Here is a 13389-nt window from a genome sequence, read left to right as displayed (position 1 = left end):
TCCTTCTCAGGACACACGGGAATTATGGGATCTACAATTCAAGAGGAGACTTGGGTGAAGACACAGCCAAAAGATATCACTTTATGAAGATAAAGAGACACATAGACCAATAATGCAAAACTTTAAACCTCAAAGGCATCCATTTTTGTTTAATACATATCTAGATACCAATAAATCCCTTCCCTTTATGCAATAATTCATAGTGATTTCACCAAGTCTAATCTTCTTCCAACTCAAAACAGTAAACTAGCATGGTATATGAAGGGAAGGAAAATATTATCAGGAAGGCTGTATAAGTCAGCTCGCCACTGAAGTTTCAGCTTAAATTTTTAAATGTTAGTGACTTCTTGTGAGCTAGTGACAGTGAATAATCCACATTAAACTAGGAATCTTGTTGATGGGTCCTTCCCCTATTTTCAAGTAAATGTTAACTTCATATAAATCCCCTTTAACTAATGAAAGATAAACACATTCAAAGACAAACGTAGTTCAATTTACAACTGCGGCTAAGTTCAACAGATACAAAATTCATGTAAAGGGCTTAATATTATTAATCCTGCAGTAGTACCTTTCCAGACCTTTGATGTGTAAAGGCAGAGCCCAAAATACTCCTCCAATTCTGATTAAATAGTAAGAACTATTATATACTAAAAGATAAAATGTGCTTGGCAGCAACGTAAAATCTTTACAAACACTAGGTCAGTTAATCCTCATATCATCTTCGAAAAAAAAAGCTCCTGCACCTTGAAATGGCATTAAAACTTTTCCACATCGCATAGCCAGGAAGTGGTAAACCATGATTCAACCCTTGCTTGATTGACTCCAAGTCCCATGTTCTTAACTATCAAGCTACACTGCCTCCCACTTCATAACCTCTTCACCTAGTTGAAAGCAGTAGGATGCTTGTAATACCAAATCTGGTAACCGACAACCAGTGTCCCCTACAATGCTTTCGACTTTTTTCTACTGCCATGATTTTCTATTTATTCAATTTAGTTTAATAAATGGGAACAACCAATCACCCTCATAAACCTCACGTTGTTTTTTTGTTTTTTCTTTTAGAGACAGGATCTTGCTGTGTCACCCAGGCTGGAGTAGAGTAGTACGATCATAGCTAACTACAGCCTTGAGCTCCTGGGCTCCCACAATCTCCCACCTCAGGCTCCCATGTAGCTGGGACTACAGGCATGTGCCACATGCTCAGTTCATTTTTTAAATATTTTTGTAAAGACATGGTCCTGCTGTGTTGCCCAGGCTGGTCTTGAACTCCTGACTTCTAGTGATTCTTCTGCTTCAGCTTCTCAAAATGCTAGGATTACAGGTGTGAGCTATCACACCCAGACTGATAAACCTCATGTTTATGTGGTTGTTTATAAGAGTCAGATTGAACTGAATCTTTCAATCCTTCATTTCACATTTCCCACATTCAGTCAATTGACAAGTGCTTTTCTTTCTATCTTTCAGAAGTACTTTAGTTTATTCCTTCTGTCCATTAGTTGAAGTACTAATTTGTCATGTGGGTGTTGTATTAGTTACTAATGAGGTTTCTCTGATGATCTTTTCTACTTTTATCTATAAGAAAAAGTTGTGAGAGACTTTGAAGTACACCATACAAACAAATAAACAAATAAGTTGCTGTGTGTCCTATCTGGTGCCACCCAGGTTATTTCCACCTTCCATTGCTTTTGATCTATTTATAACTCTAAATTGTAGCTAGCTGGTAGCAATTCAAATGGATACAGTCTACACACATGTAAATGAATTCTGCTTGGTGAAGGAACAATTGACCTCTCCTTTCTCCACAAAAAAAAACAAGTTATACATCTACAGTCAACTTTCCCAATCTGGGTTCCTGCAACCAACCAGTTTCAAACAACTACAGATAGAAAATATTCAGAATGAAAATGGATGGTTGCATCTGTAGTGAACATGTACAGACTTATTTCATGTTGTTATTCCCTAAACAATACAGTATAACAACCATTTACTATATATATGTATATATAGACAGAGAGTATTATGTATTATAAGTAATTTAGAGATTATTTAAAGTGTACAGGAAGATGCATATAGGTTATATGCAAATACTGAACCATTTTATTCAAGAGACTTGAGCATGTATAGATTTTGGTATGCATGGGGGTACTAGAATCAATCTCTCATGGGGGAGGAGTCATCTGAGGGACAAGTATATTTGTAAATTTATTTCAGTACTGTTGACCAATCTATTTTTGAATTCTCCTTTCAACAAATTTTAACATCTTAGTGGTTTCCTCATTAATTAATAAGTTAAATAAAACATTTGGCATGTGTCCATCTTATATTCATATGAGAGTCATAGTTTTACCTTAAAATAAAACCTTAAACATATCTATCTTTGACATCATAGTTTATCTTAATTTATATTCCCCAGAAATTCAAGACTGAAGCACAAATTTGATCGTAAGTATTTATTGGAAAGTGACCCCAGAAACCCATAATAATGATGTGGAAAAAACAATATAGGCAAGAAGGGAAAATCAATAAAGAGTATGTTACTGAGCTGGTTACCAGTGTGGACGCTGGTATTCAATGCTGGTGGGATGCCCTTTGAGGAACCATGTAGAACACGTGCCTCAGAATTATCCTTCCAAAGGATAAGAGGCTGGAATGTTTTCCTGCCAACTGCCCTCTCCTATAGGTGGAAGATTACCCTAGGATGTTAACTCCCTTGTACTGCCTATCTGTGCATTCTTTGGCTTTAGAAAAAATTGTGAAGCAGAAAAGTGAAGAAAAACTGTTGTGTGTAATTGAAGTATTATGCCTAGAGAAATGCACAGAACTAGTATCCTGGTTGCACTAAAATCATATGGATGGAGTGAATATGGTGCAAGGCACAAAACAACTGCTACATGACCAGTGTGATCTATCTAAACCAGAAGTTTGTTCTATTCCTCTTCAATTTGGAATCTTTAAGTGATTTCCCATTGTCTTTAAGATAAAGTTCAAGCACATGGCCCTTCATGCTCTGGCTTTAGCCTTATCTCCCACCTCTCTCCTTCTGGAACCCTATCCTCCATTCCAAATCAGATACTTACCTCCCCTGACGCTATTTTGACTTTGCATAGTTGCTCCTCCTCCTTTCTAGCTAACGCATCATTAGATGTATTGGAAGTGTTAAGTTTTCACTCCCCACCAATATTTGACATTTCCTGACTTACGTCATTCTGTTTGCTATACTCTGTGCCTTCCTTTATCAGAGCAGCAACTACTCTATATTCTATTTGCCTGTCCTCTTTCTCTACCCCTCTCACTTTTGCTCTCTTTCTCATTTTTCTGTGAGTTCTTTCAGGGCCAACACTGTACTTATTTGTCTTTGTATCATCGCTGCTTAATAGATTCTCACCCATAGTAGGCACTCTGTGATGGTTAATACTGAGTGTCAACTTGATTGGATTGAAGGGTACAAAGAATTGATCTTGGGTGTGTCTGTGAGGGTGTTGCCAAAGGAGGTTAACGTTTGAGTCAGTGGGCTGGGAAAGGCAGATCCACCCTTAATCTGGGTGAGCACAATCTAATTATCTGCCAGCATGGCTAGAATATAAACAGGCAGAAAAATGTGAGAAGTGAGACTGGCCTAGCCTTCCAGCCTACATCTTTCTCCTGTGCTGGATGTTTCCTGCCCTCGAACATCGGACTCCAAGTTCTTCAGTTTTGGAACTTGGACTCGCTCTCCCTGCTTTTCAGCTTGCAGGCAGCCTATTGTGGGACCTTGTGATCTTGTAAATTACTAGTTAATAAATTCATATATATAACCTGTATATATGAATGCTATATATAATATATTTATATATTTATATTATATATTATACAAATATATATAATATATTAATATAAAATATATAATATATATTATAATAATATATAATATTTATATAATATATTAATATAATATATATTATATATAATAATAAAATATATAATGTATATTAATATATTTAATATTTATATAATATATTAATATAATATATTATATAAATATATAATATATTATTATAATATATTATATAAATATATAATATATTATATTTATATTTATAAATATATAATATATAAATATAAAATATATAATATAATATATATAATATATAATATATTATATTATATATAATATAATATATTATATTATATAATATATAATATAATATATTATATAAATATATAATATATTATATTATATAAATATATTTTATGTATTATATATTAAATATAATATATGATATATAAAATATATATTATATGTACTATACAAATATATAAAATATATAAATATATATGTATTATATATAATTATATATAATATATATTTATATTAAACATTATATGTATTATCTATTATCTATACTGTATATAAATTTGTATTTTATATTATATATAATTGTATGTAACATATAATCCTATATATATAAGTTTTTTGATGATTTCACTCTGTTAGTAAAACAACTATATATGTCCAGCAGAATTAGTATTTGGCCAAGCACTTCTTTAGGATATATATATATCCTATTATTTCTGTCCCTCTAGAGAACCCTGACTAATACACACTCCAAACTAAAAGTTTGTTGATTTAACTACGCACTTACTCTGCACTGTACTAGAGCATAATAGAATGTAAAGAGTTTGCATTAGTCAGGATTGACCAAGTTACGTTGCAGTAACACATAACTGAGAAGTATCAGTGGTTTACAACTAACAAGGTCTATTTTCCACTCCCTCTCTACATCAATCATATGTGAGCAGAAAGCCTCTGGTCATAATATTCACTCAGGAACCCAAGCAGCCAAGCAACCATCCTCTGCAACATTGTTGGCTGCTCTACCCAAAGGAAAAGAGAGTTCTGGAGTATTTTGTACTGACAATTACATGCTCAGTCCAGGAGTGACACAAATCACTTCTGCTCAAAAGTCACAGGCTGGAACAAGTCATGTAGTCCCATCCAGTCAAAAGGGGGCTAGAATTATAAATCTGACATGTATCTAGGAAAAAGGACAGCTAGAATTATTTGGTGATCTTCACAACAGTTTCAGTCATCAACATTATTAGGAGTGTAATTGTGTCTTATGAAAACTTCATATATTGCTGCTCTCACCACCAGTACCTCAGAATGTGACCTTATTTGAAAATAACATTACTGCAGATGTAGTTAGTTAATATGGAGTCACACTGGAATATATGGATTTCTCATCCAATATGAGTGGTGTCACCCCCTTAGAGGAAAATTTGGACACAAGCACATATACCAGGAGAATGCCAAATGAACATGAAGGTAGCTATCTAGAGGCCAAGCAGAGAGGCCTGGAACAGATTCTTCTCTCACAACCCTCAGAGGTAACCAACCCTGCCAACAACTTGCTTTTGGACATCTAGCCTCCAGTACTATAGACAATAAACTTCTGTTGTTTAAGCCACCCAGTTTGTGGCACTTTGATGCAGCAGCCCTAGCAAACGAATACAGACTTCTGTACTAAGAAATGGGTGTTACTGTAACAAGGACTTAAAAATGTAGAAATGGCTTTGGAATTTAGTAAAGAGTAGAAGTTGGAAGAAAAATGCACAACAGAATAAGCCCAGACTGCTCTAGATTGTTGGTACAAATATGAACCTTAAAGGTACTTCTTGTAAGGTCTCAGATGGAAATGAATAACACGTTATTGGGGACGGAATGAAAAGAGATCCTTGTTATAAAGTTGCAGAGAACTTGGCTGAATTGTGTTCTATGTTTGTGGAAAGTAGAACTTAAACATAATAAACTTGGATATTAACTGACGAAATTTCTATGCAAACTGTTCAAGGTGTGGCCTGGTTTCTTCTTGTTGCTTATAGTAAAATGTGAGAGGACAGAGATAAATTGAAGAAGGTATTGTTAAGAAAACAGGAACCAGTACTTGAAGATTTGGAAAATTCTCAGACTATCCATATTGCAGAAATGAGGAAGCTTGCTTTGGAGAGGATGCCAAGGATGTGGCTAGACAACCGTTTGCTAAAGAAATTAGGCTTGTGACTCATGAATCCAATCAACCATCTCAGCAGAAGCCAGAAATAGAGGTGCAGTTATCCAGGAATAATCTGTGGAGGATTCTTTTTTTCTGATGGCTTGGACCCCCATGAATTGCACAGGAGGCCAACAAAGTTTTTGAGAATTTTATACCAGCAGAAACATTGTCGGCTTGGATGGAATGGAACAGAGATGGGACAAAATGAAGAAATAATGATGCCAAAGGTGGCTCAAGGGCTGGATCCTCCTGTTTCAGAGGACTGAGTCACCCTCAGTTGTAGAGGGCAGGGCCACTGCCCAAATATGAGAAGCAGGGCTACCACCTAGAGCTGAGTGGGGCAGGGCCACCACTCTGATGGGCCTGTATCATAAAACGTTGAGCCAAAGAAGATTGTTCTCAAATCTTAAAATCTAATGGAATGAACCTTACTAAGCTTCATTGGTCTTGGGATCCAAGACCTCTTCTTCCCTTCTGATTTTTCCCTTTTAGAATGGAAATGGCAATTCTGTGTCTACCTCAACACTGAATTTTGGAAGTAGATATTGCCTGGTTTTACAGGCTCACAGATGGGGGAGAATTTTGCCCCAGGATAAATCATACCCCATGTCTCATCTATAACTGATGTAGATGTTATGTAGATGAGATTTTAGACTTAGAGTTGATCCTAGAATGGGTAAAGACTTTGCGGGATGCTGAGATGGAGTGGATGTATTTTTCATGTGAGAAGAACAGGAATTTTGAGGGGCCACAAGGTAGACTGTTATGGGTTGATGTGTATGCCCTAAAATATATATGTTGAAGTCCTAATTCCCGGTACCTCAGAATGTGACCTTATTTAGAAACAGGGTCATTGAAAACATCTTCAGTCATGGCATAAGCCTTAATTCTGTTCACTCAAAAGTGCATCTTGCTAGTAGTTAATTTGAGAGGTGATCTTAGGAAGCACTGTGAGGGAGTTGAGAAAGTGAGACAGGAAAGGGAGAAAGTAAGAAAAACAAAAAAAAGTACATTGATAGGATGGTTCCCACTGTAAGCAACCAGGGTTCTGTCACTAGAACTCAGGTTCTGAATGGGATGCTGGTAATCGTCAGTCCAAACTGCTCTGAAATCAAGTGTCTAGATAGATGTGGCTTCATGTATCACAAGGATCTGTCATTCCTAAATTTGTAGATTGACTTTGTGAAAATATATATACTAACTGTCAGGCACAAAGGAAGTGCCTAACAAATTTTTGAATGAAGGAATGAATGAATGAGTGACAATGGATGAGGAAAATGTCCACTAAAGAAAATTACTTAAGCATTCCATCATTTCTTAAAGTTGCCCCTGCTGTGAGACGAGGCTATTTCTTCAAAGGACAAAGTCTGAAAGAAAAGGTCCCACATGTATATTGCCCTTAGCAGTGATGTATCACTGCCAAATTGTTTAAGGTATCTGTGATGGTTAATACTGAGAATCAACTTGATTGCATTGAAGGATGCAAATCTTGTTCCTGGGTGTGTCTGTGAGGGTATTGCAAAGAAGATTAACATTTAAGTCAGTGGACTGGGAAAGGCAGACCCACCCTCAATCTGGGTGGGCACAATCTAGCAGACCCACCCTCAATCTGGGTGGGCACAATCTAATCAGCTGTCAGCATGGCCAGAATAAAAGCAAGCAGAAGAACATGAAAAGGCTAGACTGGCTTAGCCTCCCAGCCTACATCTTTCTCCTGTGCTGAATGCTTCCTGCCCTCGAACATCAGACTCCAAGCTTTACAGTTTTGGGACTCAGACTGGCTTCCTTGTTCCTGAGCATCCAGACAGCCTGTTGTGGGACCTTGTGATCCTGTGAGTTAATATCCTTAACAAACTCCCCTTTACATATGCATCTATCCTATTATCTCTGTCCCTCTAGAGAACCCTGACTAATACAGTATTTTTGTTTTAGATCATCCACATTAAAAAAATATATATATACACACATACATTTGTATGTATATATGATGCATATTTTTTCCTTCTCCTGCTTACTGATGAGCAACCTACTGTACTATCCTGCTCTCACTCATTTAAAATATTAGAATACTGTACCTCAATAAACACTCCCTGTTCAGGCTTTGCCACTTAGACAAAATTCTTTTATCCTATGAGGAGAAGCTCCAGGAAAAAAATGTTCCCGGTCAAAGATACCTGACGTACTTACTTCCCAATTCTTTTCAGAAAATTCAATAATCACAAGGCCCTGAGACTTTCTGCAGAAAATTACACTTGTTTAAGCATTTCACTAACTTTTCTGATGATTTCACTCTTTTAGTAAAACAACTATATATGTCCAGCAAAATTAGTATTTGGCCAAACAGTTCTTTGAATGTTCCTTTACAACATAGGGTATCTATGCATGTCCACATAAGACAAGACAGCACAAACCCACAAAGTTATCACAAAATAAGAATTTTTGTTCCATGGTAGTTACTTGCACATTTTCAGGTCCTCTTTGCTACTCTAAGGTAATACGCAAATTTGAAGGTGTTTCTTGACTCAATGGATGAGATTATTTCTATGACCTGCCAGATCCTTTTCCTCTGTGATTTCCACTCTGTTCTCATGATCCTTTGTTTTCTCAATCTTTTAAGATTTTCACAACACCTTCCTTTTTTATTCCTTCTATCCTAGATTCTAATTTTCTTCCCTGATAGCTCCTTCACCTTCCAGCTACATATAGACAGAATATACCATTTTAATCCAAACTTCTTTTCATAAATTCTCCAGTATTCTCTCAAAATATTTTGGAAGATATGTAGGGGGAAATTTCATGGCACATTATATTGTATTGAAGTAGAGATATGTCAACTATCAAAGCCAAGCAAGATCCTTCAGACATGTATATAACACATATTTGATTGCCTCCACTGATCAAATTTAACCAGATAATTGGCATTTCTCCATTTTAGCTGAGCTAGATAGATACAGGCTATGCATTTGACAAGAGGGCTTCCCTTGAGTCACCTTTATGCAGCGACTTACTTGGTGTGAGATAGAGATTCGGGGTAGTGGTGGTGGTGATGCCAGTGGCAGTAGCATTGATAATGGTAGTGGTGATGGTCTGCATATAATGGGTTGTTTTTATAGCTCTGTAGAGTCTAGGCCAACTTTCTTCATAGATACTATTCTGTGTACATTTGGGGAACAGAAATTCTACAGCCCAGACTATATTTTAGATACCAGTATTTTATATAAAAATAGTGTTTCAGAACTTCAAAATAAGTTTGTCTGTCTATCTATCTATGATCTACCTATGATCTAACTATCTATTATCTATCATTCTCTATGTTTAGTTTTTAACTTTATGAGACAGAAAGCAGGATAAAACCTCCAATAAAAAAACAGAATGCTCATAATGCAGAGGGAAAACTATCTTGGTAAGGAAAATATTTCCATTTTATATTTTTAAGAGGTCAATGTAAACAATAGTGAGTTAAAATATTTTTTAAATGATGCGCAGTGCCACTTGCCAGTGTTGTGTTAATTAATGCAAATGTAGAACACTGCATCAGTTCTTTCCTGAAATCTACCAATGTACATCTGCACAGTAAATATGTCAGTGAATAACCCTAAGCCACTGTCAGAAGATTCTTTTCTCAACTGCTAATCCTAGAAAATCATCGCCAGCATTCTAGGCATATTTTCATATGTTCAGGAAAATCAAAAGGAACCAGTAGAAGCCTACAGAAGGGAGTGTGGCACTTTCCCATTCTGTATGCACAGGCTGAATTGCCCAGTAGTAAGCAGAAAATAGAAAGAAAATTAACATTTATTGAGCAGCTACTAAAGAAGTGACTTATATGCTAGTTAGTTAATTTAATTTTTATAAAATATGTACTATTGAAGTGTCTGGTAAGATGTCTTAGTTTTCCAAAATGGCTAAGAAGAGAATAAGTGAGAAAGGTTAAAACAAAGATTTTTTTGGCAGTATTCCGTGGGAGGGTACCAGCTCTTTATTCCATGATTGCAATTTTTACTAATACAGAAGGATTTTATTATTGGCAGTCTTTTCTTCTAGTGAATAGAAAACAAAAACTTAACATCTAGGTATTCAAAATATCTTTTTCCCACAACACTGTTAACGAGAAATCTGTGTCTGCTAACTTGGATTCTGAGTGTTTCTTGGGGAGAATCATGAAAGTAATTGAGAGAGAGAAGAGTAAGTCACTGAAAATTGAAAACAGAGGGTTAGTGGCAGAAGAGAAATTAACAGATACAAATAGGAAAAAACCAGAGTGGAGAAGACAAAAGCCAATGCGGATTGGGTTGTGTGTGTGTGTGGTGGGGGAGAAATAAAGGGTAAGAAGGAGGGCATTCAGAGAATGTCCCAGAGAGACTGGGAACCTAACCTACATAAAAGAAATAGATATTAAGGTACAAGAACTTAAAAACATGATGATATCAAATGATATCCTCTTTCCACATTTCCAATTTAAATTGCATTTCAAATTAAATGTGGGATTAATTTTTAAAGTGTATCTCAGTTTTAGACTGGAACATAGATTAATTCAGTTTTATGTAGTTTACTTTGGCATTATAAATTACATCATTTCTGTGAGGATAATGATATTCTTCCTCTATATATCTCTGGATATTCCCTTCCAGGTTTTTTTTTTTCAGAGATGTGGTCTCATTCTCTTGCTCAGACTGGAATGCAGTGGCAATATCATAGCTCACTACAGCCTCAAACTCTTGGGCTTAAGTGATCCTCCTGCCTCAGCCCCCTGAGTAATTGGGTCTACATGCATGTACCACCACACCTGGCTAAATTCCCCCCAATTTTTAATTGGTCAATCTGTTTATGATCTTTGAAGATTTCATGTTCTTGACTCTAACAATGTATAGATAGAAAGAAAAAGAATACATCATATTTGCATTAAGATTTAAATGAATACAAAATTTCCATTCTGAGCAAGACTTTGGAAAAATATTGAACTTATACTAAGCTAAACATAAATCTATTACAAAATTGAAGTGGCAATGTGAGGAGCTGTGTAGATGCTCTCCTCGGTGGAACAACCTACCTGGTCAAAGTTTTTTAAGAAAAAAATTAAGGTCTCTAGAAATGTTATGCTAAGGGCATGCAGAAAATGGAGAAACATTTTATTCAAGAAAAAATTACCAAATCTTGGTAAAACTAGTAAGTCTGTGACACTGAACCACGACCAGATCTCCTCCCTGCCCCAGCCCCACCTGACTCCAGTTGAGTGTGGTGGAAGCTCTACTCCTGGTGGCTTTAAACAAAATCACAGGGCTCTGCCTCCTCTTAGCTCTGAGTCTAGGGCCATGACTTCTTCCCTGGAGCATCAGGACACCAGTATTTTTCCTCTCTCCAAGCTTTAGCTGGCAGAAGCTGTGTTCAAGGCAAGTGTGGCCTGGAGGTTTAGGGCTCCCTTTTTCTGCCCAGTCCCCACTTGTATGGTGGAGCTTTGTCCAATATGTGTGCAACTTAAGAGTATTGAGACCTCTTTACTCTTACCTCAGCTCACTAACAGAGATACCTCCTAGAACCAATGACCCCCTAATAGAGTAGGGATGTCACCCTTAAAGAAGCTGGGCACTTTCCATTTTTTAACTCCGGAGCAATAATCCTGACGTTCTGTCCACGGGGAGGGCAGGCTGTAAGAGCAGAGAGGTCCATAGCTCTCCATAAAGTGACCAGCTTTATTTGGATTAGAGCATAGGGAAGTTCAAACCTTAGGTCATTGTTGAAAACAGTGGAGATTTTAGTGATGAGAAATTAAAAGAAGTCTAGTAGCTTCATGATATCAACAAGTGAAGTGGAGACTAGCCAGAAGCTTAATAAGAAAATAGTTAACTAAGAAGAACATTCTAGTGATCTGAGAAAGTCTAAAAGACAGGCCACGAATAATATCTGTGCAAACCCATGGTTAATTGGATTGGACAATGGAGCAACTTATGCCCCAGGCATTGTTGAAAACAATAGAGCAATAAGCTAGCAATTCATGGACACTAAGAGCTGTGTGTGATACCAATACAGGCAGACCAGCCAGAAGCTTAACAGGAAAATCAGGCAAAGAGACAATCAAAGAGCCAGGATAAAATCACGATCACCACTGAAGGTGTGGGGGTGTGGGCGGACAGGATCATGACAATACACATGCCCAAGGCTGCACCGTCTGAGGAGAAACATGTAAATAAGACTGCACACTGTAGAAATAGACTTCACAGATTTAGTTCCTCTAAGTTACTAAACAAATAAACAAAGGGTCAAGCAAACACAGTAACAACTCCTGGAGCAGGAAAGTCAATAACCAAGGTATCTACAATATATTATCTAAAATGTCTAGTTTCCAGTAAAAAATCATGATACATACAAATAAATAGGAAAGCATGACCCATACACAGAAAAAAAGCAGCAAACAGAAGCTGCCTGTGAAAGGAACAAGATGTCAGATTTTAAAAGACAAAAATGTAGCCATTACAACATGTTTAAAGAACTAAAGGAAACTATGCTTAAAGCATGAAAGAAAGGTATATCTCATCATATCTTGATGAGATCATAATGTTGTATCAAATAGAGAATAGCAACAAAAAGACAAAATTATTATATTTTTTAAATGAGTCAAATGGTAATTGTGTAGTTGAAGAGTAAAATAAGCAAAATTGTAAATCACTAGAGGGGATTGACAATAGATTGGAGCTGGCAGAAAAGAGAATTAGAAAGCCTAAAGATAGATCGGTAGAGATTATGCAATCTGAAGAACGCAGAGGAAAAAAAGAATAAATAAAAATGAGCAGAGTCCCAGAGAAATATGAGACATTTTCAAGTGCACTAACATAAGCTTAATGGGAATACCACTAGAAGAGGGGAGAGGGAAAGTACAAACAAAAGTATTTGAAGTAATAAAGGCTGAAATCTTCCTAAATTTGATGAAAAACATTAATCTGCACATACCCCAAAGTTCAAGAAACTCTAAGTAGGAAAAATGTAAAGAAATCCACACCTATATACCCACAACTGTATCTATACATCATAGTTAAAATGTTGAAAGATTAAAAACAAGGAGAAAATTTTGAAAAGAGTAAGACATAAAAGTGATCATCATGTAAAAGTGATACCTGAAGATTAATAGTTGACTTCTCATCAGGAACAATGGATGTCAAAAGGCAATTTAAAACGCTAAAAGTTCAAAGATATGAAATCAACCTAAATGACCACCAATGGCAGATTGGATAAAGAAAATGTGGCATGTCTACACCATGGAATACTGGGCAGCCATAAAAAAGAGTGAAATCATGTCTTTCATGGGAACATGGATGGAACTGGAGGCCATTGTCCTTAGGAAACTAATGCAGGAACATAAAAC

The sequence above is a fragment of the Gorilla gorilla genome, chromosome 2, assembly GCF_029281585.2.
Source record: "Gorilla gorilla gorilla isolate KB3781 chromosome 2, NHGRI_mGorGor1-v2.1_pri, whole genome shotgun sequence".
Taxonomy (NCBI): Eukaryota; Metazoa; Chordata; class Mammalia; order Primates; family Hominidae; genus Gorilla; species Gorilla gorilla.
The sequence above is the reverse complement of the archived record's forward strand: the minus strand, read 5'-3'. Positions refer to the sequence as shown.